We start from the raw sequence: 25,342 nt of genomic DNA on the forward strand, positions 1-25,342 counted from the left end.
TTCTAAACTCTCTGATTAGACTCCCTAAATACAGTGAGACATTCTGCCTTTGGCACTCTTTCCTCTCTTTTATCAGTTCCTTCCCAATTTAATCTATTGCCCTGGCTTTAATTGTTGCTTCTGTATATGACTATGAAATCTTCATCTCTGGTCAGGACCATTCTAGTAAGCTGTAGTCCTGAATTTCCAACTGGTGGACAGTTATACCCCAAAAGGGATCTTCACATCAAACTTAGTATGCTCAGAATGGGACTCCTCATTCTGCCACACCTGAAAACTTCTTCATGCTTCCTTTCTTATTAAAAGAACCATCGTTTTTCCAATCAGCCAGCCTCAACATGTAAACACAATTTTTACTACTGTCTCCTTTTGAACCTCATTTCCTATCTATTGCCAAGTCAATAGATTATACTAAAGCAGCATTTCACAAAGCAGCATCTTACAGATAATGGGATAAACAAGGGCTAAAAAAAAAAAAACAAACAGCAATACTTCTCAGAGCCTTGTATTGTGAGTCACTGGTCCTATGCATTTCTCCACTTATTAGACCAAGGAGCACTTCTTTTTTTTTTTTTTTTTTTGTTATAAGTACATTTCTTTTCTTTCTTTTAAATTTATTTATTTTTGGCTGTGTTGGGTCTTCATTGCTGCGTGTGGGCTTTCTCTAGTTGCGGTGAGTGGGGGCTACTCTTCATTGCGATGTGCAGGCTTCTCATTGCTGTGGCTTTCTTGTTGCAGAGCATGGGCTCTAGGCACGTGGGCTTCAGTAGCTGTGGCATGCGGGCTCAGTAGTTGTGTCTCACGGGCTCTAGAGTGCAGGCTCAGTAGTTGTGGCTCACAGGCTTAGTTGCTCCACAGCGTGTGGGATCTTCCCGGACCAGGGCTTGAACCTGCATCCCCTGCATTGGCAGATGGATTCTTAACTACTGCGCCACCAGGGAAGCCCCAAGGAACACTTCTTTTCAAAAGAAACCTATTGAGGAATCTTTGGAAATAAAGGAATGCATTTTGGCAAATTTACACGTAGAAAAAAGAAATCATTCTCTAAAAGAAGAATTTTGATATGTCATTTCACTGAATTCATTCAGGAGTAAGCTATATGTAAGGGCCAAGTTTGGTGAGAGCCATGCAGAACGGATGGTGTGCTTTTTGCCTGACATTGTTTCTGATTCCAGAAAGTAAACATTTGGCAGTCCATTGCAGGCAAGTTCCGTATCAGTGTGAAAGTAATCAGAGATGCACACGTTTTTTAAAATGGATAAAACAATTTCATACTTACTCAATATTATCCAGCTCAAAATTCTTTTAAGTGGTCAGCAGACATCTCACTTTGTCTCTCCTTTGGTCTTGCTTGGGTTTACAAAGAGTTGTCTTTTAAGTGGTATCTACTAATTTCCGTTGAAAATTACTATTTCCATGTATCTCCAAGTGGAAAAACTGTGCTATTATACTTAGCATTTTATAGAGGCCAAGTTTATCAGTTTATTTGATAACAGATAAACAAATACATTACATTTTTCTTTAGGTCTTAGAACTGACTTTGGTTATAACTGCCCAAGCCTGTATGTAGCTCTGAAATTATGTTCCCATAACTATATTCACTGCTTTGCTAGCATAATTTTGTTTCTTTGCACATCAAAGAATATTTCCAGAATGTAATAAGATCAAAGTGTATGGAAACATGGAAAGTAAATATTTTATTTATGTGTTTCTATTTTTAAAAGATGAACAGTTTTATGCAATAGCTGTAAAATGTTTATTGCAAGTGACACATTTCTAGCTGTCAGTTTAGCTGCTGTACAGGGAGTGAGTATTCAAGGAAGGCAAGAAACTGAAAACTCCTACTTCAACTGGCACAGACGATGGAGAAATTCAGGTTCTCCCATCACAAGAGGTCCAGCAGTAGGGGCTATAGCCACAGGCACAGGATGTGAGGGCTGCAGCTCTGCTTTTCTGTGAATCTGTTGGTTCTTCTTTCCTCTATATGTTGGTTATCCTTGGACTGGTAGCAATTCCAGGTCTCATAGCCATACTAGATATTATCTTAGAAGCAGAGAAGTATCCAGCCCCCCAACAGATCGCCCCCTCAGATTTCATTACTCACCAATCAATGGCAATTGATCATTTACAACTTGTAGATATTAATGGCATAGACAATAAACCATAAATAGCAAGATAGTAGATCAATGGCCTAGATCAATCAAGACTCATTCTTAGAGGAGGGGATTAGGTCACCATCTTCTAAATCACTTGACTAATTTGAAGTCAGACAGCAAGAAAGGAGGAATAGATGTTCAGTGTACCAACTGTTTATTATGGAGTAACAAACCTCCTCAAAACTTAGTGCTTAAAATAATCACCATTTATTCAGTGTATGATTTGGGGGTTAGCAATTTAGGCTGGGCTCATCTGGATGGTTCTTTCATTTGTTTTTGAATTTCAGACCCACATGTGTCTGAAGTCAGGTATGGGTGGACTTGTGGCTTTACTTTGGAGGGTCGGCTGGCTGAGGGCACATGCTTCTCCTGCAGAAATTCTCTCATTCTCCGGCAGGCTAGTCTAGCCTTCTTTATGTGGTGGAGGCAGGTTCTAAGAACAATAAAAAGACATGTTCCAGTGTGCAAGGGTAAGTTCAGCTTCTGCATGTGTCCAGTTTGCTAATGTCCTACTGGCCAAAAGTGATGAGTTTGTGATCATATTTGCAATATACCACACTGAGCTTGCTGTCATCTGCTTTGGCAAATTTTAGTCGAAAATAATTAGAAGAATAAATGTACCATTCTCCTTGCATTTTTCTTTCACTTGATCCACTTCGGTACAACACTACTTTATATAATGGTTTAAGAAAAACTTAGATTTCTAGATATCCAATATTTTGGATGTTTTCTCCTCAACTATATAAAATGTCTTCCTTCAGGCCTGGCATGATGTTTTTGCACCAGATAGAATATCTGTTAGGAAAGTTCAGCTAGTTGGCTCTTTGCCTGATGAAAGGCTTAGAAACTTGGGACTCTTTCCTTGAGATTTCTAAACAGGGGTCAACATATGCTAAGGAAATCTTAATTCATTAGGATAATGCCTATGCTGTGGCAATGCCATCCAGTTGAAGATTCAGGTACATGGTGACAATTAAGCCTTTCTATACCTGAAGAGAGGTGGCCATTTCCATTTTCTAGTTTCATAAACTGAGAGAGCTAAAGGATGATTAAGGCTGTGCTTAATCACATAGAAATCAAATATCAGAATTGAAATAGAACCTGAATTGTGGTCTGAATCCTTTGCTCAGTTATCTTAAATAGTTGGAATTTGGCCATTTAGTTACCTCTCCCACTCAAAACACAACTGAAAACAAGAAAGTGAGCAAAAGAGGTCTTTAGCCCTTAAAAGTTAAGCCCATGAAATTCACTTTACTTGGAAGAGAGCCTCTTCAGACTCTTTCTTGGACCCCATTTACTCTTATGTTACCCACATGATAACAAGTTTGGCTAGTGGTTTCTAAGCCCACAGTGGATTATAAGACTATTTCATAAGGGGGAAAACAGGCACAATTATAAGAGAAAGTGAAATGATGTCTAGTAATTTGGCAGGAGGGAGAAGAGAGAAAACAAAAAAATTAAAATCAGAGAAAAAAATACAGAATTTGGATTCTTTCTTGAAAATGAAAACAGTTCCATTTAAATGGCATGGAGAAGCATCTCTACAGTGGTGGTTTTTTGTAGCATACTCACATAAGCCAGTAAGGCAGTATCTAAAAACAGTATCTGATTTATCTGATTGCTCCCTTCAGATGCCAGAATCTTGCTATATTTGTTAGTGCTCTCACATCACTCCCCCAGTTCAGGGAGTAGCCTGTTATACTTGGAGAAGCTCCTTAATTTGAATATTTACAAACCAATAAATGAATTTATTGAGAATGACTGAGCCCACACACTATGGAAATAACTACGCATAGTTTACTAAACAGCTAACTGGATCGTAAAAATACATCACACAACACAGATTTTCCCAGCATGGGTCTAATGTTAACTCAGAGCACGTCTACATCAGAATTAGTAAAGCCCTTAGCTATCTGTGGCCTAGGGCTTGTCACTATGCTTTCTCCGCAATCTAGAGTCTACAGGCTTCCTGATTCACATCTCTGGAGGAGCTACTTTCTTGTGGAATGAGGTCCCCGTTTGAATCTAAACTAAGAGTCACACTTCCCAGGGAATGTTTGACACTGGACTGTAAAGTCGAACATCCTCATACCTGTGACCCAGCTATTCTGCATCTCCCTGAATTCCCAGGAGAAACTCACACGCATGTGCAACAGGACATGAGCTCGAAAATGTTCACAGCAGGGCTGATCACAACAAGGAAAACATAAAAACAGCCCAAATGCCTGCTGATGGGAGACTAGGGGATAAAATTGTGGTCTACAGATATGTGCCTTGCCCTTAAAAAGAATGGTTATGGCAGAACTGAAGGATGGTTTTCATGAAGAAGTTTAAAAAACAAGGATCCAAGCGCGGCTGCTTTGGCACGCCCATGACTGAGTGTTGAACTGAGTGTTGATCGTGGCTTTCTTCCTGCCTCCTCTTAGAATACAGCTGTGCATGACCTGTAGAAGGACCCCGCCCCCCCGCCCGCACCACTTCCCACTTTGGGAGCACTAGGCATGAGCAATCTTGGCAGGATATCAGGGCTCATGTGGCAGGTCCAGCAGTCAGGGCTGAGATGAAATGCTGCATAGTTCAGAGGTCAAGAGCAAGGGCTGAAGACAGACTGCCTTCTTTTAGATGCTGTCTCTCTAGTTATCTTGTACATGTTACTGACATTCTTTGAGACTCATTCTTCCCATCTGTAAAATGGCAATAATATTAGTACATACCTCATGGGTTACCATGAAGGTTTAGTGATAAAATCTAATAGGGTAGTATTTGTAGTGCCCAGCCAGTAGATTTTAAGGCACCCTCTTAATAGGTGCATGGACAAAGGATGTTAAAGAGAACAAATACATCTGGGCAGGTCCCTAGAAGGACCATAAGAAGTGCAAGTGAGCTGGAACCTGTCGACGAACATTGACCCTGCTTCCTAGTGAATTGTTGCCTAGTCAATGTCTTACACTTTGCTGGATCACTTTAAGGCCTTCCCCTTGTGAAAGAGTTAGAAAGGAAATGAGCTGACAAAGGGAAAGAGGTGGGTCAGATGGTGGACTTTAGTAAAAAAGACCCTGGTCACCAAACAATTAAAATAATTTAAATATCCTCTCTTTATGAGGACAGATAAATGCGAATGTTCAAAGATTTCCATCCAAGAAGAATTAATAGACACACAAATAAAATTGATATTTAAAGGAGTAAGTTCACAGCCATTCCCAAATCTGAGCCCCACAGAGGCTGGATTGATGAGCCAATTTCCTCTACTGCATGTAGGAAGCCCACCAACATCCATTCTGGGTGTGATTGTCACCCAAAAACCCAGGCCATTTTAATGAATTCTGCATCCCCTCCTTGCTGAAGCACACTGAAGGTACAGCATGACAGGATGAGCGAGAGTAAGTGTAATTAGCACATGCCTTGCAGTACTTTTCCCCCTGAGGATTAACTGTGCTTTTCTGGTTTGGGATAGAATCTTAAATCCAGGTTTTAATAGCATCTTACTTTCTGAATCTATTTCTAGATTAGTTTTCAGCATATGTATATTATGCAATGATCTAAGAAACAGACATTTTGCACAATCCAGGGTAGAGAAGATTAGTTGTCCTTTCACCTTTCCCCGCAGTGTGTGAGAGAGAAGTTATGGCCGCCAGCATAGCACTCTAGATCTCTGGAGAGGACTGTTCCTACTAAAATAAAGAGGGAAAGGACGACAGGATAGAGAGAATTATGAACATGGAACCAAGATTTAAGTCTTGGTTCTGTCTCTTCCCTGTCTCCACCTGCGCTGCTCCCGTCCTTGGGGACTCTGCTACAGCCAGGCCCTGCCACTTAAGGAGACTCAGCTGGTGGATCGGCAGCTGTTTTTCTTGCACAGCACATTTAACTTAACAAGATTTGGGACTAACTCTATATCTTTTCCTTTCTCCACCCAAATGAAATCATTTCCTTTTACCATCCTGCAACTAGTTCTTACGGAAGAGAAGAGTTAGGGTTATAAAAGAGACAGAGAGGGAAAGACAAGGAAGGAACAGCCCCCTTATAAGCATGCGAGGGTTTCATATGTGAGCTTGAAAGAAAGCTCACACTTGCAGAAGGACAATGGTGCCTAAAGGCCTGAACTTGCCATGTTTGTGAGGATCACCGCTCCCATCTTTGCTGGGCCAGACCCTGGAAATGAACCATGTCATTCCTTGAAAGGAATCTTTGTTTCCTTGTTAATTAGCTATATTTTGCTTTTGCTTTTTAAAGATTGTTCAGGCTTTACAATATCAAAATCTTGTTGGGAGTTAATGTGCAATTTTCAAAGTCATGTTAAATCATGCAATGAAAAAAGAAAATACTCCCTAATCCTCATAACCTTGCAAAATGAAAAATGGCAAGGTTTGCCTTTTTTCCACAGCACATGAAATTTGAAAAATAGCGTGAAGACTGCATCTAAACCCTCTCTCTGCCCTAAAATGGCATAGCCATCTAAAGAATGAGTACATGCACTAACATATGTGGTCAGCTGTCTTAATAAGAGGGTGTTTCTATAATATGATGTTATTTCTTCAAGCTGCGTTCAATATTCTTGGCTGCCAGATGACAAGAGGGGAAAAAATAAGACACTTTTAGGGCAGAGGACAAAGACTCAAGGACTGGAGTGGGGGGAGGGGAGGAAGGGAGGAAAAAGTCTGAAATTTGCTGCTCCTCTGCCTGTCCTATTTAATTGTTGAGATGGGTGGGAAAGAAGCACATAATGTAGGAGTTTGGGGAAGACCAGTTGCCTCAATGTTGGCAGTGACTTGGAGGACATTTTTATTTATTTTCATATTGAATGCTCCTTTAACCAAAGAGGCAAAGTTGGGTAAACATGTACTCAAGGCAGGAGAGAAAGACCCTTATACTCTCCGGCTGTCCTCAGGGAAGTACCAGGCCTGCTGACGTTCTAAGGGCTGGCCTCTCTCAGAGTTACTTTCTGAAGAGAGCAGTCACAGATGGAAGGACATCGTAAGCCTCTTTAATGTTATATTCAAGCTCTGGCCTCTCCCAGCACACACACCCCCCAACACACACACCCCTCCCTAGCCTCAATTCTGGTTAAGAGAGAGTTGTTTTTAGTTTTGTTACATAAAGTGGCAAAGCTGAGTAGCTTGAGAAGCTGGCCAGTGGGGCCTTTATGATGTCCCCTTCCATTACAGAGTTTTGAGCCTTCAAAGGATTTGCAAACTACTGACAATGAAAAAAGATAATTGGTTGAGAATATAAATTCTTAACCATGCTTACTACATGTTTTTATTTCTTTGGTTTGGTCTTCATCCATGTCAACAGGGTTTATATGGTAAGTCAATTGAGGGTAGGCACAGTGCTGACATGCCCTAGATTTTCTAAGATAGCCCTGATTTCAGATGTTCCACTCTGTGGGCTCTTGAAATACCCTCAAATTTATCAGAAGATCTGCCCCATAGCTAGTCTGTCTATGTGGCAGACTAGGTTCTTAATTAAAAGTTTGTTGTGATGGCAGTGGCTAGTCCTGATTCATAGCTGGTCCGTGGTGACAGCCAGGCCAGAGTCTTCTGATGCAGAATTGCTCCCACGAGTTGACACTGTGGTTTTATTGTTCTCAGAGGTCCAGAGGAAGGAGAACACTCCCTCCATAGCATCCGGGATAAATTTTTTTAAAAATTGTGAGAGTGAACAATTTTGCTTGATAAAGTGAAATTTACTCCAGTGTTGGCAGTGACAGTATGAATGTCTTTTTTAAGGAAATGATCTGCAGCTCATAAATTTTGCCAAAACTTGAATAAAACTAAAATATCCCTAAGTGAACTTAAAATCATTCTGGAACAGCAAAGCTCCCCAGTGAGATGAAACTTGCTTTTTTTTTTAAGCTAATCTTTGAAATGAAATTTTACTTTTCCTTTTCAGTTTCCATGATAACTTTTTCAACAGTTCAGTTGAAGAATTCATCACCTTTTGGTTCCAATGGACTACTGTAGCAGTTTTAGCAATTTAAAGTGCTTCAGTTGGGATCTTATGTTTTAATCCCCATCACTCTCTCCAAACACACACACTGCTGGGAGGGCAGCTTCTCTGAGTCACTGACTCAGGCAGCAGAATGACAACTGCTGTAGACGCTCAGCAACACAGCTGACATGTATTTGAAAAGTGAAGTGTTAGTGTCATTTAGAGAGCAGAGCAATATCCTCCATCAGAGATGAACACTTGGATTAAGAGAGAGTACTTAGTTCCCATAACATTTAGGGTCTGAAATAAGTGCTCGAAGCAAATCTCTTGACCCTGAAGTTGAGGTCAGCTACTCTTGGGCAGGGTCATAAACTTAAAAAACTGCTGTTAATAGAGTTTAATGAGGTGAAGGCTATTTCCAATTGAATCTTCAAAAGCCCTTCAAGCTGCAATTGCCAATTACTCTTTGCTTAAGAAAAATGACTTCACCCATTCATAGCCACTGATTCTTATTTATTGATATTACTTTATTAGAGACATTAAAGTAACATGATTAAAACATTTGAATATTAGACGTCTATGTTTATTCCTTTTCCTTCCTGCTCTAGCCATACCAAAGATCTTAAAATTGTCTGAACAAGCCACGTTATTCTATTGTTAGCCTTTAAACGTGTTTTCTTCAGAAAAACTGTATCCTCTCCTTTGCCTCTCTTTGCCTGGCTAATTCCTACTCATCCTTCAAGTTTCAAGCTACATCTACTATAACTGGTTGGGATGCCACTCCTGTGAGCTCCCTAAACCCCTGTGCTTACCCACCCTGGTACTTGTCGCATTTTTTACTTGTCTGCCAGGACTTTCCATCACTGTACCATAAGTTATTCTCTCCAGTGCCTTCTACACATTAGGTCCTCAATTAATATTTTTTGGATGAATGAATAAATGAAGAATAGAGTAATAAAAAATAAGTAAATCACTTTGCGATTAGTGGAAATAGTGTCTTTCAACTATTATTGTGCATCAGGATCACTTAGAGTGCTTGATAAAAATGTACATTCTCAGGTTCTAACTTCAGGAATTTTGCATGAAACACAGTGATAACTGTGGCAAGCTACAAATAATTTGTTACTACCAGAGCATAAAATGTAGACAGAAAATGGAGGTTATTGGGGCTGGAGGTAAGGTGGGGAGAAAGATTTGAGGAGCCAGTCAATGAGCTTGGGTTTTATCTGCAGCACAGCTTATGGGGGAGTCAGCAAAAAGAGCTTTATGATTAGACTTCTGGTGTCTGTGTAGAAATTAGATTCAACATTGGTTCTCAACCTTGGTTGCATATTATAATTATCGGGATAATTTTAACAAATAAGTAATGACGCCTGGGTCTACCCTGAGAGATTCAAATTTAATTGGTCTGAGGTATAGCTTGGGCTTGGAGTTGGTTTTAAATCTCCTCAGGTGATTCTAACAAAGTCAATACTGAAAACCACCAAAATAGAAGAGAAGAATTGTCCATACAATTTGGCAATCAATTAACTCTCATGTGACATCTCAAATTGTAGTTGTGTGTTGAGGAAAAGTAAATTTAAAACCAAAATGAGATATTACTACACACCTTCCAGAATGGGTAAAATGAAAAATAGTAGGAAACTAAATACTGGAGAGCGTGTGGAGCAGCCGGATCTCTCATATACTTGCTGGTGGGAATGTGTGGCAGTTTCTTCAAAGCTAACAATGCAACTACCGTACAGCCCAATATTGGTACTCCCGGGCATTCATCCCAGAGAAATGGAAACTTAGATTGACAAAAACGTGTATACATGAATGTTCATAGCAGTTTTAATTGTAATAGCCCTAAATTGGGAACAACCTATATGTCCTTTAATGGGTGAATAGTTAAACCGACACTGGTATGTCCATATCATGGAATACCACTCAGCCTTAAAAAAAGAACAAACTATTGACAAATGGAACAACTTAGATGGACCTCAGGGGCATTATGCTTAGTGAAAAAATCCAATCTCAAAAGGTTACATACTATATGATTCTACTTACATAACATTCTTAGAATGGCAAAGCAGTAGAAATGGAGAACAGATTAGTGATTGTGATTGGGAGTGGGTGAGATTACAAAGTGGTAAACTGAAGGAGTCCCTTTGGAGTGAGGGAATAGTTCTGTGTCCTGATTGTGGTGGTGGTTACACAAATCTATACAGGGGATTAAATCGCATAGAACTACATGCTATAATAAGCACACACACATGTACACATACAGTTGAGTGGCAGGCAAAAACTGGAGAAAACCAAATAAAGTCTGTAGTCTAGTTATCAGTATGGTACCACTGTCAGTTCCCTGATTTTGATATTATACAACAGTCAAATAAAATGGCACCATAGAAGCTGGGTAAAGGATTCATGGGATTCTGTGTATCATTTTTGCAACTTCTTGTGTGTCTACCATTATTTATTAATTATACTTATTTATTTGTTTACTTTATTAACATATTGAATTTATTTCACATGTATATTTTTGTCTCCCCACCATTTCCATTTGTCTGACCACCACTATTACTATGCCCTATGATAACATTCTATACATACTTAAAACCAAGCAAAGGGTGGAGTTTCATCTTTAAAAACTAAACAGGCATTTTGGACAACACATTCTTAGCAATGGAACCTGGACAACATGTATCAGAAATGGTAGGGAAAGTTCTCATTCTGCATTGTAAAAAGGACTGCCAGATGTCAACTGTTACAGAAATGAAAAAGATGGAAAATTTTAACAAACCATTTAAACTATTTTCTTAAAGAGACTTCCTCCACTTCCACTGAAGAGATCTTGAATAGACTCCTGGTCAGTCATCTGGAAAGAATTCTTCACATAACTGATGAACTTGGCTTCCACTTTGGGAAGAGAACAATCTTTTTCTATATTTGTTTGCATTTTTGCTTTAATGTCTTCTATAGAACTAGGTTCTTTTGGTGTTTTAGGAGTTCTTTCCTATTTTTTTTAAGGATTCTTGACCTTTGCTCTCGGTGTTGAAGGTTTCAAGTTTTTTCCATTCTGGTTTGATTTTTATGCATTTTTGGCTGGAGTATTTTCTATAGATTTCATTACTGGAGCTTTTTTCTTTAGCTTCCTCATTACCAAAATCAACATCATCATCTTCTTCTTCTTCATCAGCAGCAAGTTTTACTTTTTTTTCTGTGGAAACTTGCTATCACTTACAGGGGCAGAAAGGGTTTCCAGATGTACTTAAGAGTTTCGCATCCTCCTCCTCTTCATCTTCTGAATCTGTATCTTCCTCCACAGCTACTAAGTGTGTGCACTAAGATGCACAGGCCCTGAACAACACTTCAACCGTAAGATCACAGGTGGTGTAATTTCAAAGCTCTCACGGGAAACTGTTGGCTATACAGACATTTTCAAAGTTGCCAGTGTTACTTTCACTGGACTGCCTTCATAATTCACTGCCTCTGCTTCAACAGTATGCAATTCATCCTTTGCACCAGCCCCTAAACTGATTGTTCTTAAAGATAACTGGTGCTCATTTTCATCATTATCTACTTTAAAGTGATAATCTTTGTCAGCCTTTAGTTGACAACCAAAACGATAGCTCTGGGACCTCAGGGTCCATGCCCACGTCCATTGAGTTTTCCATGAGGTTGGTGGCACATGTTTAGGTGGGAGAGGAGGTGGACAGAGATAAACAACTACTGTCTGGAGAATAGCCATTATTTTAAAAAATTATAGTCATGTATTGTTATTCATTATTTGTATTATTTAAAATTTCATGCATTTATATTTAATTCCTTAGCTAGATTAGAGATTTAAGTATAGTGACAGTGTGTTATAATTGTCCTAATTCAAGTCAGTATAAATCAATTCAATGAAGTTAAATTGAATTCATTTCAATAAACATTTAAGGGCCTATTAGACACAAAATTAGTGAGGTTTATTCTTCTCACCCTTAATATTATATTGACCCTCCAGTATAGCACAGTAATGTGGACACAGCAAGATCTCAAAAAATAGTATCATTTGACTGGCCGTATTAATTTTTATAGCGACGTGTCCTTCTGTTATTTACATAAATGCTGCATTTTCTTTACTCTGTTTTCTTTCTCTGAAAAGATGAAACATGTCTGTAAGGAAAATATGTTTCCAAATTAATTTCTGCTCTTTAGATTTTTAAGCCACAAGAACTTAGGAAAACATTGATATGCCTCATACATTTATATCAGGTTTTAAGTTGCAGGTATGTTTTAGTATATTATTTTACAGCAGAAGACTAATATATATTTCTATTCTTACCTTGAAATCAGGACAAAAACAGCTTAGGCTACCAAATGAAATTCTTGGTCTTTTTTTTTTATATATATATAATCACCAAGCTTAAATTTGCGGGACAGAGGGCGATTTTCTCCATGTTTTCTACCTGGTTCAACATTCCCAGACAGCTATCACAAGCCAAATATCATTTCAGTAAATGAGAAATTCTTGTTTTCGGTACTGATTGGCTTTATTACACATGAAGGTTAATTGGGAGACTTCTCAAGCTTATCTGGGTAATGAGGAACAGTTGCAGTAGATCGCACCCGCCCGACCACCCAGCTCCTACATCATTTTGACTGAGCAATACCCAAACAAAGCCTTGTGCAACTGTGCAACTGGGGCGTCATTTAACTGCACTGCAAACCCTGGCTGCGCTTGAACCCGGTGAGCAGCTTCACAGGAAGCCAGAGGGAAACAAAAAGCCCCAGAGGAAATGTTCAATTAGCAGTGGTGCCACCCTCCACGCCTCCGGACCACTGCAGCTCTAGGATTTGACTCTCGGAGTTCCAATGTATTGTGCTTAATTAGATCTCTATCCCACATCAATAAGTGCTGCTACCCACAGCAGAAATGTGCTTGCCTGATACAGAGGCACTAAATGGCAGATTTTTGTATCCCCAACAGAAAAATATCATTGCTAATTAAGTAGCAAAGAGAAAGGATGCCTCTAACTGCCTTGAAGAGCTTATAAAGCACTTTACCTGTCTTATAACATCTTTAATAACAACAGCTAAGATGTTTGAGCACTTACTATGGGCTAAGCATTGTACTATTTCACGTGTATCATCTCAGTTAATCCTCTCCATAAACCTAGGATAGATCTACTAGGCATATGTTAGAGATGATGCCTAGAGCTCTTACAAAGCTTGTCTAGGGTCACAAAGCCAATAGGTGTTTGAGACTGGACCCAAGTCCAGGTGCATCCTTCCTGAGAGATTCACTCTTACCCTAATGGATAGGTTAACAGAGAATGCTGTACAAGGAACTCATTGCGAGAAGGTTACTTCGTGGAGTAGTTATTAAGGCAGCAGATATTTTTCCAGTTCGTTTACCAATTGGCCAGGTCACCAAGTGGACAACCAGTTCTTTCTTTCTCTGGTTATCTATATGCATGTTTGGGATGACCTGCTTTTTATTGTGTGGCATTGTGATGCTGCAATGTTTGTTAGGGAGTTAAAGTTTTCAGGTAAAAACAATTTGCTTAGTAATAAAGGAAGAGTTTGTCAGTAATGCTTTGGATGGTAGATAGATGTGTACCACTGGCGCCCCTCTTGCTAGCTTCTCCTCATCCAAGTCTCCTCTTCCCACGACCACCTCTTTCTTCTACTTAGTCTTGTCCTGTCATGATCTTCATTTGGGGCTTTAAGGGGCTTAGTTAAACAGTCTTTTATTCCACTGATTCCTTTTACCACTCTTTTCAGTTCATGACAGCAAGGAAGTGGAGTAATAGCTTAAGAGGGCAGGTTTAAAATCAGACAGATCCAGGTTCAAATGCCAGTATCGGCACTTGCTGACACTTAAAACACACATTTTGGTCATGGAAACACACATTTTGGTCAAGGCACTGAATTTCCCTGAGCCTCAGTTTCCTCATCTGTGAAATGTGAGTAACAAGGACACAACCTCTTTGGATTGTTGTGAGATTGATTTAAAGCCTTTTTCCTGGCACGGTGGAAGTGCTCAAGTATCACTCATGAATAACTGTCAACAACAACAATAAAAACAGCAACAATTCAGCCCCACTCGTTTCCAATTCATTGTACCTGCTCTTCCCTGAATTTGGAATTTCTTTCTTCTTCACTAATCTCTGAGCTTCCTTAGGCTCCACATACTTTTTAGCAACCATGAAGACCATGTGTATATAGTTCTGTGCAATTGCAAAACTTACATTGCTCTGTATTCTAGTTGCCAAGTACTGTAATAACCATTAAAAAATATTTTCCCGATATATTATTTTGCACCTGTGTAAACCTAAGCAGCTGTGCTCAGCTAGGTATAAATATTTGCTTATGTGCTTCTGTTACATTTATTTATGTGATTCTGTCTACAGCCAGTTGCTCTGTAAATGATAAACTCCTCAGGGCCAAGGACCTCACTCTCTACTTCTGCAACAGAACCGAGGATCCGGGTATCCTCCCAAGAATAGATTTCAGGAAGGCTGAAACTTGAACATATAGTACTACTTTAATGAGATGTTAATGACAAGTTTCCAAACATTGTGTTTGGAACATATGTTTCAAGGCTGAAACTTGAACATACAGTACTGCTTTAATAAGATGTTAATGACTAGCTTCCAAACATTGTGTTCTCATTGAGAGCATTATTTCTTAAAGCAGTTTCAGCCACAGCCAGTGTTCTGTGGAAATGTTCAACTTAGAGGTCTTCGGTTGGTGATTTTTCACATTTTAAAAGTTAAAAGAACAAAGCTATAATTTGGGAAACAACAAGTTAACAATCAAGAAAAAGAAAGAAGGGTTTAGTAATTGTTACTTTCAAGAAAGCTTCAGATCATATTTCCTTTGACCAGTGAAGTGATTGGTACGTTGGATTAAGAAAATATCGAGTCACTCCTAATAGTCAAATAATCATAGCTGCACTTTTAGAGCACTTAATAGGTGCCTCGTTAGGAGTTTGTTTTGTCTTGTCTCATTCAGCCTCCCCAGCACTCCCATGAGATAGGCACCATGTTCCTGTCCATTTCACATTCAAGGAAACTAAGGTTAAGAAAGGTTTACCTATTATCCAGGATGCAGCTGAAAAGAAATGGAGCCAGGCCATGTTAATCACTGAGCTGTACTGCCTTCTTCAAAAGGGAAGGAGTTTTACAGATGAGCTATAAAGATAATTCCAATATTCCTCTTTTTCTTCTTCCATAATACTACCCCTGCCTGGACCCCTGCAAGGGAGAGGAAATTCTATTAGTATATTCATGATTAAGCTTGTTTACTATAGATAAATAATGATGACTGCAGGGGTTTTGGATGGTTTGCTAGGAAAATTAAAAAAAAAAAAAAAAAGAAAAGAAAACTCTCTCCCTAGTTGTTTGCCTTCAAATGCTCCTGCTCTCCCACTGCCCGGCTCTCCCTTCACTGCCTTATAGTGAAATGTTCAAGGGAGGGTTGTCCTGTCAGAGTGAAGCCATTAAGGAAAATGTCTCACTGCCTTTTGAGAGGACAAGCAGGAAACCTCTTTTGCTTTCTTTCTCTTTTACCCTCATCCTCTTCTTTTCCCTCCCCAGCTCTATTCTTTTAGAATAAATAACAGCTAACTTCACTCAGGCATTGGGTAACTTGAGCCATCTCGAGCATTGTCTGAGAAAGCTGGCTCTCAACACACACCACGTGCAGCTGCTTGGGGCCCTGCTCTTTGGCAGCCTCACCATCCCCATCTGCTCCTCCTGGATGTCAGGACCCAGCAGTTACAGAACTGGCCTCTGGACCTGCACGTAAAGCATGCTTTTGTAATAAAACATCCAGTTGGTCTCTTCCAACTTCAGACATTCTGTGAGTCTCTCAGCTGTGAGTTGTAGGGGATCCAAGAACCTCTCAGTGGAGTCAGGACTAGGCTGTGGCTGATTTGTAGAATTCTTACATTTGTTCTGTTTTACAACAAGAGAGTTTCCAAGTCAAAGCAGCATGCTGTATTCTATAATGTGATGGTGGAGAGCAGAGGAGGATGGATAGAAAAGGATGCTGATGATGCTTACACTTCAAGCTCCTCAAATGCCTGGGTTCTGACAGGGGCCTCTGCTGCATTCATAATTCTCCCAGATTGTATAATCTTAAAAATGGCATCCCAAATTGTATAATCTTCAGGCCACTTAATACTTGGGTCTGGCCCTGGTTGAGTGACTTTTTGAGGAGTAGTTTAATTTACATTGTGTTTGACTAAGAAATTCAAGCCCTTGAAGGCTAAATATGAGGAAGGTAGTGCAAATAATATGAATAACTAACATATCTTGAGTCTTTTACATGCAGTAGGTACTGTTTTAAGCATTTTTCTTATTCTAACTCTTCAACTCTCACAACAACCCCAAGCACTAGGTCTATTTTTAGCCCATTTTTAGGATGGGGATATTGAGGTTAAATGACTTACCTAGGGCTCCAGTTCAGGCAGTCCCAATCCCCAGCCTTTGCTGTTAGCCACTGTACTATGCTGGTGTGAACTGAGACTTTCTATCTTACTTCTGGTTCTTTTGATGTCTTTGTTCGTTGTCTTCAGTAAGTCAATGAGTTTCTTTTTGCCTTAGTCACCTCATCAGAAGATTTTACCTCTCCGATTTCCAGAGGTGAGAATGGAATTACATGTTTCATATAGGAGCCTGGAATCAGAGAATTGGCAAAATGTGCTCTGATCAAAATCCAGAGATAGCAAGTGACTTGCCATTTAGCAACAGAACTGGGGTTGGCTCTATTTCTCACTCCTCACCATGAAGGCTCTTCTTCAGAATATACTTACATTGTAATAAGTCTAGAGTAGAGTAGAGTGGTATAGCAAGTGCAGAGCATAGAGTAGAATTTCTGTCTGTATTCAGTCAAAGTTTGATATAAATCTGTGTTCTTAATTTCAAAAATTAAAAATAAATTCTTTTTATTTTACTTGCAAATAATTGTATCTTTGTTCACATAAAAAGAAATTCCACATTGTGTTACAAAAGGGAACAGTTAACTTCTGTGACTCACGATTATTATCTTTAAAAAGAGCCATTCAATAAATAAGCAGCCCATATTTCAGTTCAGGGCTGTTGATGTTTTCAGTGGATTCTTCTATAAAATGTAGCGTAAATAAATAAGTTGAAATTGTTTGTTTAGACAAATCTAAAACATTTACTCCCACACAAGCAATGAAATGTAGATTTTTCTTTTGAGGCTTAGATGTTTCTCACAGTATTATAGTGGTTCACTGGAGTTCCACTCATGCTCAAGGTCATTACATATCTGAAACCCTCAGGAAACACATTGTATTATTGTTCTTGAACCACTTGAGCATTGTAGATTGACTGAGTTTTAAAACCACATCATGGGTGAAAAGCACAAAATTGTGTTATTATGGTTTTCTTCAAGGAATCCCAGAATTTCTAACTGTAGCTTTAACTGTGTTATACAATAACTCTCCCAAACACCATTTTAAACAAGTAATCTTTTTTATTATTTCTTTTGGCCTTCTCCTTGTGTGTGTATAAACAGTGAAGACTCAACAGTATTTTTTGTCAGCCCTGCCCTCACATAACCCACACTAAGAATTTCTACTTTCTTCACATTTGGTAGTAACTCCTCACTAGGCCTTTGGGCTATAAGGGTAACTTAAAGGACAGGAGACCCACTTGGCCGTCAGACTTTGGAGCGCCTCCTCACCTCCAACCTTTGCCCTGTCAGTGTCCCCAGTTCTAATAAGGAGAGAAAGAAAGGAAACAATGCCTCTCATCTACTCTAAATTCTCCTCAAGAGACCACTCTGTGATTCTGCTTTTTCTCACCTTCACATTCTTGGAAGGAGAGTTGACACATGTTACTTCAATGTCCTTGCCTCCTTCAGTCCTTGGAAACCTCCTCATCTTTGTGACTGCAACACTGGCACAGTGGAACACTCTTCTCTGAACTCTGCACACTTCTTACTTTCTAGATACAACTCACCTTTGGTTCTCTTCTTAGCTCTTGGACCACTTTTCCCTTTCTTCTCTTTCCTTTGCTGATTCCTCTTCCTTTGACCAAATATTAAATGTTATCTAAATTTCCAACTCTGTTTGTTGTTCTTTTCTTCAGCTTTCCACATCACCCTGACTGATTTCACCCAATCTCTTGGTGTGAACTCCAGTATTTTCTCTACAAAGTCTACCTCCAGCTTGATCCTCTTATCTGAGCACAGAAACAAACTTCCAACTAATCTTTGACCTGCTCCAGCTGGAAGACCTGAAGCATCTCAAACAATACATATAAAAATAAAACTATCACCTTCTCTGTAAAACCCATCTTTTCTTTGTGTTCTTCATGGACATTGGTAAATGTCATCACTGCTTATGGGTCCATTCCATCTTAAAATGTCAGATGTCTTCTACTCTTCTTTCTGCCTCACTCCAGTATCCAATCATTTGCTAAAATCCTGGCAATTCTATCCTGAATGCCTCTCAAATCCAGCTATTCCCTCTGTTACTCTAAATATGTCACATATCATCTCTCGGTCTAGGTAATTCTATCTGCCTAACTACTGTTTCTGATTTCAATATCTCCTTCCTTCCCTTCACCTCCACTGTATTCTCTCCATGCCACCAGAGTGGCCTTTATAACATGAATCTTAATGGCAGATGCTTCTGTCTATAAACTTATAGTTCCTTAAGGATCCATAATATTAGATTAAAAAAATCATACAAAAGAATATAAAGAATAATCTCAATATTAGTAAAAATAACACACATATACACAGTCCACCAAAATGTAAGCTGTGGTTATCTTGTTATTGCTAAGTCATAGTATTGGGATGAGTTGTATTTTTTTTTTTTGCTTACTCTTATCTCTACAACGAGAATATGTTACTTGTGTAACAAGGCAAAATTATTATTTAAAAACAAACTGATGGAGTAAAAAAGAGCTGACCTAAGTAACTTTGGAAATAGTGTTTTTACTAGATGCTATAAAGCTAAAAATGAAAAGAACTATACATAAACACTGTACTCTTGTTGGTAAATTCATTTCTTACAGGGTTATGCATTGGCAATTGTGAAACTGCTTTACAAGTATACAAGCAATAAACAAATATGTAAATAAATTGCAGATAATGAGAGTCAGGTTTCTCACTGCAAGGGACAGAAGTTACAAATAAGCAAGTGGGGAAGGCTGAAATAAACCTGGTGGTAGATTAGAACTGGAAACATCAGTACAAACGCATGTTTAATTTAATATTTGAACAGATAGATGGATACAAAACAATTATTGATATGTGTGTGTACATGGGTTAGTACACATGTATATATTTCCTAGCTCTGTCCTTTGAGAGGGCCAAGAAGCAGTGAAATCTCAGTAGCAACAAGCACACCAGCACCTGGACTTGGTTTCCAGAAGTCATTTTCCAACATCGGGAACCAAAGCTCCTTGGAGAAATATCTGACTCTAGTCCTGGGTCACAGAAAATCAAAGATGAGCCTGGAGCACTCGTAGTGCCAGATTGAGAGGAAATGCATTTAAAAAAAAAAAAGATGGAGCATGTCAAAAGGACATAGGAACCAACTTGAAAGAGCTTGAAATGCTAAAAGGTGAAACAATTTGAGCAAAAAAAAAAGAGAGAGAGAGAATTGAATTATAATCCAAATAATTTTTTAAAAAATCCTACTTTTATACTAACATAAATAAATGGTTGAATAAATAAATAAATGGGGGAGAAGAGGCAAATCTTTCTTACGGAAGAATTCCAAATAATTTATGTAGATACCACTCCCCTCTCCGGGGGGGGGGTGGTGGGTAGAGCTTAATTCTCTTCTCCTTTAGTGTAAGCTAGACTTAGTGCCACTCCTCTAATGAATGTTGTTAGAAAAAAAGGGAAAACTTGTCCCTGTACAGTGGAGAAAACTAGCATATAGCACCTTAACCACGCGATCACCACACCAGTGATTAGTGATTTTAACATCATGTTCCCCCTTATGAGGGGATGAGAGGGACGCATCACCTCTGGGGTATTCTTCCCCCAAATCATGAGAAAACAACAGATAAACTAAAATTCAGGGATGTTCTACAAAATATCTGACCAGTACTCTTCAAAAGTGTCAAGGTCATGAAAAACAAGAAAGACTAAGAAACTTTCACAGATAGAGGAGACTAAGAGACATGATGCTTAAATGCAATGTGGTCCCTTGGATCCTGGGACAGAGAAAGAACATTAGTGGAAAAACTGGTGAAATCCAAATGAAGTCTGTAGCTTAAATAAAGGTAATGTATTAATGTTAATTTCTTAGTTTTGACAAATGATCCATGGGTTTGTAAAATATTAAGATTAGGAGAAGCTGGATGAAAGTATATGGGAACACTGTTCGATTTTAGCAACTTTTCTATAAATCAGATATTACCCCAAAATAAAAACTAAATAAAAAAACAAACAAAAACATCTCATGGCCTGTGCAGGGCTTCTCAACCTGTCTTGAAAAAGTCATCTGGAAGTTTTTCAAAAGTACATGCTTGGGCACCACCTGGGAGATTCTGGTTCAATAGGACTGTGGTTGAGTCAGGGAAACTACAACACATAATTGTAAAGTGGCACAGGAGAGCCTCATATACTTCAGGTATTGCAAAACCACTTGTCTGTGGTTTTGCAAACAGAGCCTGCCTATGCCATTTCCTCTATAGACTTTTAAACTTTTTGTAGTAAAAATTGCTCAGAGACCACAACCAGAACTGCCTTTTATAATTATAATTAAGAATATACTAACTAATAAGGCATAAATTATTCTGTGTATAGGGAGTATAATTGGTAGATTGAATGGTTTGTCACACAAAGAACTTAATGAGACTGTGTATTTTATTTCTAAACACAGTACATTATAAGTTTGCCACTTGACACCCATCAACCCAAAAGCTTATTAAATATTTATGGGCCAAGAAATTATTTCCACATCTTCATTTTGCATTTCATTCGCTTTGAAGTGGAAATTCACACATGATATCTTTCCAGCAGGATTTTCATGTGGTTGTCCTGTACTTGCAAGCTTTTTGTGAAACTGAAACACTCTAAAGTTATTTCAATAAACAGAAAAACAAAACAAAACCCAACTTGGTAAGATGTAGGGAAAAGTTAAAATAAAATGTACTGGAAAAAAAGATTGAAATCAGAGAGTCCATGTAAATTATATCCAAAGTGTTCGTACATGTCTCTGGGAGTGTATGTGTGCTTGGAGCCTTTTACAGAGGTCTGTGAATGCCTAGAGATTCATGAGGAAGTGTCAGGGGTTTCTTAGACTCTCTGAAATTGAAGAAAAAAATATATATGTACATTTTTCCTGGGGATTCTTAATGAGAACAGTAAGCCAAAAAGAGTTAAGAAATGCTGGCCATGGGTAGTCTTTTGGGTAACAGTAACATACATTTATATTAACTAAATTACTGCACTTTTAAATTAAATAACTGGCAAATAGTTGTACTGTGATCTGATCTCATAACAAGACCCATTGCTAATGACCTACTGGAACACAAATGCAATCTTCTTTATTTTTCCCAGTAGAGAGTTGAGAAAGGTCTTGCAATGCAACGAATGTTCTCAGAAAGAATGACGAAAATGAAAGCCTCCATCTAAGGATAGGGCGTTCATTTATCAGATGTTTACAAAGTCTTTACCATGTGCCAGGCACAGTTCTAGGGTTTTGGAATAAACTAGCTGACAAAACAGGCAAACATCTGTCTCTCACAGTTTACTTTCAAGTAGGGAAGATAGACAATAAAGAATAAGCAAAATAAGTAAGTTACATAGTATGTTAAAAGGTGATATCAATGCTATGTAAAAGAGAAAAAATAGAGTAGGGTAAGGGGGATTGAAACTGCCAATTGGGGTGGGAACAGTTGTATATTAAATAAGGTGAGAGGGTAGCTCTCATCGAAGTGGTGAGATTTGAGCAAAGATTTGAAGGCGGTGAGGGAGTTAGCTGGGTGGATCCTGGGGAAGAGCATTCCAGGCAGAGGGAACACTCAGAGCAAAGGTCATGTTGGGGGAACAGCAAAGAGGCTTCTGGCTGGAATGGAGCTAAAAGTGAGGGAGGAGGAGAAGAAAAATAGGAAAAGAGGCTAGAGACGTGATGAGGCAGTGGGGGCTTTGCAGCCGCTGTAAAGACTTAGGTTTTTTCTCTGCACATGATGGGAGCCACTACAGGTATTTGTCTCCCCTCTGTTTTGTTTTTATAGATTCAAAAGTATAAACCTTAATGTACCTTCATCAGAAATTGACAAATGAAGTCAATACAAAATGTGAAAGGCTAGAGGGAATTTGATAAACAAAATTAACATATTAACCAGATGTAAAAGTAGAGAATACAGTCGTTTTTCAAACACAGGAAATAGTTATACTCACTGTCCGTGTGTTAGAACACATATAAAATCTTTATACTTTCAAGAAAGAAGAAACCACACATAACATACTGTCTCACATAGGTGCAACAAAAGTAGACATTAACAAGAGTAGAATAGTTTTTAAAAATATATATGCATTTAGAAATTTAAAAGCAGTCTTTCAAAGAACTCTTGGTGTAACAAGGATATCAAACCCAAAACTAGGGAAAAAGTAGTGACAAGAAAAACACTGTATATTGAAACCTATGCAACATAGTCAGTATGGTGGTAACCTGAAGCAGTAAATTGAATTCAGAACCTTTCAGGATCTCTTATGTTGAAGTGACGGTATTGATTTCGAAGTAATGGACCCTGAAAATAGGGATAGGAACATGTAGAATCTGATGTAGCTGTAGAATGTACCTCGAAACTCTGCTTACTTTGTCAGTAGAAGCATCTATTCCTCTCTGACTAAGGAAGCTAGTATCTTTCAGCCTGAAGACTCTGCAGTGGCCTCCCTTGAGGCAACTGCCTTGCAGGAGATAACAGAGTTTATGTTTCAAATTAATGGCTGTTATATTGCAAAAGACACTAGAGGGCAATAATGGATGCTGGGAGACTTAGAGAAAGAAGGCCATTGTAGTAATTCAGATGAGAGAGGACAGTGCGTGGACCATCAGGGAGCAGGGGGCAGGGGGCATGGTAAGAAGTGGTCAGAGTCTGAAGATAAAGCCAGTACGGTCTTCTGACTGGTTGTATGTATCGGGGAAAGAGAAGAATCAAGGATAACACTAAAGTTTTTGGCCTGAGAAAATAGAAGGATGGAGTTTTCCCCAGATGAGGTGGAGAAGGCTGCAGCTGGAACAGGTTTTGGGAGCTCAGGAGCTCAGTTTTGGATATGTTAAATTTGAGAGGTTAGACATCCTACTGAAGATATGAAAGAAGCAGTTGGCTATACAAATCTAGAATTCGGGAGAGAGGTCCAAAGTGAAGATCAGCATTTGGAAGTCATCAGCATATAAATAATGAGGAAGTCAGGGGACCTGATGAGATCACTAAGGGAGTGAGGGTAGATGGAGAAGAGAAGAGGCCAAGGACGGAGCTTGGGGCTCTCCAACACTAATCTTCAGGGAGAATTAGAAGAACCAATTCAGGAGACAGGGAAAGAGTGAGCAGTGAGGAAGAAGGAAAACTGGGAGTGTGTCATCCTGGAAACCATATAAACAAACTGCTTGCCAATGCAGGGGACATGGGTTTGAGCCCTGGTCCAGGAAGATCCCACATGCTGCGGAGCAACTAAGCCCGTGCGCCACAACCACTGAGCCTGCACTCTAGATCCTGTGAACCACAACTACTGAGCCCCCGTGCCGCAACTACTGAAGCCCGCACGCCTAGAGCCCATGGTCCGCAACAAAGAGAAGCCACTGCAATGAGGAGCCCATGCACCACAATGAAGAGTAGCCCCTGCTCGCTGCAACTAGAGAAAGCCGGTGCGCAGAATGAAGAGCCAACACAGCCAAAATAAATAAATTTATATATTAAAAAAATACAGACCAAAATATACCTTAAAAAAAAAAAAAGGAGGAGTGAGTGATCAACCTTGTCACTGTCTCACTTGACAGTCAGTGAGAATTGACCACTGGATTTAGTAGCATGGAAATTACGACTTTGTCAAGAGCAGTCACAGTGGAGGGGTGAGGGCAAAAGCCTGACTGAATGGATTCAAGATAGGATGGAGAAAAGGAACAAGAGAATAGCCAGGCAATTTGCTGCAAAGGGGAATAAAGGAAGGGCATTGGTTAGGGAAAGTAGGGTCAGAACAAGTGCTTCTTTTATTCCTTTTTAAGATGGAACACATAATAGCATATTTGAATCCTGATAGAAATGATCCAACAGACAGTGAAAAATAATGGTGTAGGAGATAGAGAGAACTGGTAGATCGACATCCTTGATTAGGCAAGAGGGATGGGATGTAGTACACACAGAGAGGGGCTGACACTTTGGAGAATGGAAATTTCATCCATGGAAGAGGTGAGTATGCAGAGAATGTAGGTAGATACTTTAGTAGATGCCTGTGGAAATTTTCTTTTAATTGCTTCTATTTTCCCTGTGAAGTGAGAATTAAGGTCACCAGCTGAGAGCAAGGATAGTCCAAAAATTCTATGAAGATATAAATATGTCAAAGAGACTCTTTACTTTTGGGCTCTTTCTATTAAGCATTGTTTGCTAGTTTCACTTGAACAGAATCAATGGAGGCAAGAGTTCAGTTTGAGAAGTACCATAATAGTGTGTACAAAGAATAGCTGTATGGGCAACTCATGTCTTGCTCTTTGACGTAAGACTCAAAATGATATTCTTCCGGAACTTAGTATACTTGGTGGGAAATTTCGGGGCTTCAATCCCTTGGAGAATATTCTCAAAGGAGGGTAACCCATGATAACTGTACAAACTGCTCCCAGATGACTCACCCAAGGACTTGTGAGTGGAAATCCAGTAGAAACAGTGCAGACAGATTCATCTTGACCCCAGAGGTCTAGCTCCACCCAAGGTTGAAGTGTCGTTTCCTCTTCTGTACTCTGAGTTTCCTGAAGCAAATATTCATGTTAGCCACACTTAGCTGTCAGGTCCATTTATGTATGAAAAGCTACTCACATCGCACTGCTTTTAAACTCAGATGTTTTTTTCCTGACATCTCCCGAGATGCCCCACAGCAGAGAACCTTTGTGCATGCCTTAACTGAATGAGCATTTAAGCAGGGGGCTTCCTGAGATGGTGACAGCACTTTTAAACAGACAAACATATTAGGAAATCTACTTTAGTCATTTAATCATTCATTCGTCTATTTAGAACTTTGGAATTTATGAGTCATCTCATTTAGAAAGGCATTTTGAGAAAAGAGGGGAA

The 25,342-nt window shown here is 39.2% G+C and overlaps 1 long non-coding RNA gene and 1 pseudogene across 1 annotated transcript in view; one reads left to right on the top strand and one right to left on the bottom strand.

The window, feature by feature from the left end:
• Positions 1-25,342, top strand: part of LOC141276013 (uncharacterized) — an 83,933-nt gene that overhangs the window by 31,235 nt on the left and 27,356 nt on the right. The window lies entirely within an intron of this gene.
• LOC117314440 (nucleophosmin pseudogene) lies at positions 8,602-25,334 on the bottom strand (annotated as a pseudogene).

This window comes from Tursiops truncatus, chromosome 12, assembly GCF_011762595.2.
Source record: "Tursiops truncatus isolate mTurTru1 chromosome 12, mTurTru1.mat.Y, whole genome shotgun sequence".
Lineage (NCBI taxonomy): Eukaryota > Metazoa > Chordata > Mammalia > Artiodactyla > Delphinidae > Tursiops > Tursiops truncatus.